Source organism: Pseudomyrmex gracilis, unplaced genomic scaffold (genome assembly GCF_002006095.1).
Source record: "Pseudomyrmex gracilis isolate BER0280 unplaced genomic scaffold, ASM200609v1 scaffold_1485, whole genome shotgun sequence".
In the NCBI taxonomy this organism is placed as follows: domain Eukaryota; kingdom Metazoa; phylum Arthropoda; class Insecta; order Hymenoptera; family Formicidae; genus Pseudomyrmex; species Pseudomyrmex gracilis.
Window position 1 is genome coordinate 12133 of NW_018022069.1, and position 2732 is coordinate 14864.

Consider the following 2732-nt stretch of genomic DNA (forward strand, 5'->3'; position numbering starts at 1 on the left):
ATATAAGTACTGAATAATATAATATTTACAGGTTTGCAGGAAACAAATGTGTAATACGGGATGTTGCATCTAGATTTGATATAGCAGAATCTACTTTTCATGCTATCACATCCAATATTATGAAATATTTAAATCATATTGCTCCAAACATAATAAAGATCCCAGATACAGAAAACAAAAAAGGATTAGTTGCTCGTGAATTTGAAGATGTGCGTAATTTTTTTATTTCTGTTTAAATAAAGACTTAATATAAAGACTTTAACTTTGATATTTCTTTTCTTTTTATATAACCTTTTATATAAAGTTGCACTGAGTTAAGTCAGTGCAAATTACTATTGCAGTTAGGTGGCACTGTGTTAGATCAGTGTAGTACACGCACTCAGTTCAGTATGCACACTTCGAGGTGCGCCCTAATTGGATCAGTGTAGTACCCGCACTCAGTTCAGTATGCACGCTCCAAGTACGTTTAGTAACAAAAAGTTACTAGCCACTGAAACGGAGCAAGTGCACGCCAATCGAATTTGCCATATGGGTGCTTTCCAACTACGGCTGCTTTCCTTTTAGGGCGACGTCCCATTGAGCGGAAATCTATAGCGGAACGGAATGTGCGGAACCAGCTCGACCAATCATAGCCATTCCGTTTTCTTTCCTTCGCTTTTTCTGTGGTTACGATTGGTCGAGCTGGTTCCGCACATTCCGTTCCGCTATAGATTTCCGCTCAATGGGACATCGCCCTTAAGAGCCGTCTACAATAGAGAGTTGTAGGCAGTAATAGTAAGAAATTGACCAATCACAGACTAAGTACAGAAGAATAATCGATTGTGATTTGTCAATTTCTTACTGTTACGGCCTACAACTCTCCATTGTAGACGGCTCTTAAAGATGGAGAGTTGTAGGCCGTAATAGTAAGAAATTGACCAATCACAGACGAAGTACAGAAGAATAATCGATTGTGATTTGTCAATTTCTTACTGTTACGGCCTACAACTCTCCATTGTAGACGGCTCTTAAAGGGTCGTCTACAATGGAGAGTTGTAGGCCGTAACAGTAAGAAATTGACAAATCACAATCGATTATTCTTCTGTACTTAGTCTGTGATTGGTCAATTTCTTACTATTACTGCCTACAACTCTCTATTGTAGACGACCCTTTAAGAGCCGTCTACAATGGAGAGTTGTAGGCCGTAACAGTAAGAAATTGACAAATCACAATCGATTATTCTTCTGTACTTCGTCTGTGATTGGTCAATTTCTTACTATTACGGCCTACAACTCTCCATTGTAGACGGCTCTTTAAGGTTCTGTTGAGACCGAAATAATTTTTCATAATTAACGTGTTTTCTAATGATATTTATTTTGTTTTTTAATAACATTTAAATAAAACAATATTAAGAAAATAGGATTTAAAAAAAATAAAAATAAATAAACATAGAAATAACATTTAATGTAATATTTTATGTGGCAGAAATCACAAATACCAACATTTGTTGCAGAGGTAAGGGAAACTGCTAAAAACCTTATGAGTATTCAAAAAAACTAACATACATTCTTTTATTTTAACAAAACTAAGTAATATAATAATATATAACAGAATATATAAAATATAATATAAAAGATACTAAGTTTTTATAATAAGTTATTACAAATAATTACAAATAATACATATTAATTATATAATATATTATATCACAATATATTATTATATTAAGTTATATCTAATAGATCTGCCCAGTAGTCTCGCGGCCTGAGTGCAGGGGCTGCGAACCCGGAGGTCCCGAGTTCGAATCCGCTCACCACCTGGAGGATGGTAAGGATTTTTTCCGGGTCGGTCCCCTTCAACCGAATTCATCAGTTGATCGGAGAAATAAATCGGGCCTCCTATAATTATAATCGGTCTGGAGGTTCGCAGCCCAGGCATCGGGTCTGTGAGTAGAGGTCCCGAGTTCGAATCCTTCGGATTTAAACGTTGGTTAAACCTAAACAGTGTTGTATCTTGAAGAAAAAGAACATTTCGATAGCGGTTCAGCAATGAGATCAACATGATACAATTTTGACGACAACAAAACGGAGGAGGAGGAGGAAAAAGAACAACTAACAGAAGAAGAAGATACGCGCAGTGAAGTCGATTGCCTATCGAAAACCTCCTGCCTACACAACGCCGCTATACAAACAGAGGTACAAGAGGAATACACGTAATTCACTCCGCATTCTCACGACTATCTGTATCGAAATAATGAATACAAAAGAAATATTGCAAGCCTTGCGACAACTGCAAATATCTGAACACGCGGTAGTTTATCCAGCCGACAAATTGCTCAGGGTGTGGACGAAGTGGACAGCAATCGTCGCTAACACAGACAATCACAATCAACCTACTAGGTTGCCTTCTTCCTCGATGGAAACAGACACGCTACCTACTTCGACAGCTATGGAATACCGTCATCAGATTCCCGCTTTCTTCTGCGACTTTGAAGAAACTCCGCAACGCACACATGGAACACGACTCAACTTCAAGGATATTTCTCGCAAACGTGCGGACATTATTGCTGTGTGTTTCTCTATTTTATGGCTCACGGATATAGCCTTTCCCAATTTTTACAACTGTTTTCCGGAAATTTCGACGCCAACGACAAATTAATTGTATGTTTATTTTGTAAAATATTCTCTACAAAATCCAACAATATACAAACCCGCTTTCCTGAACACTATATTCAATACTGTACTTGTAAAACA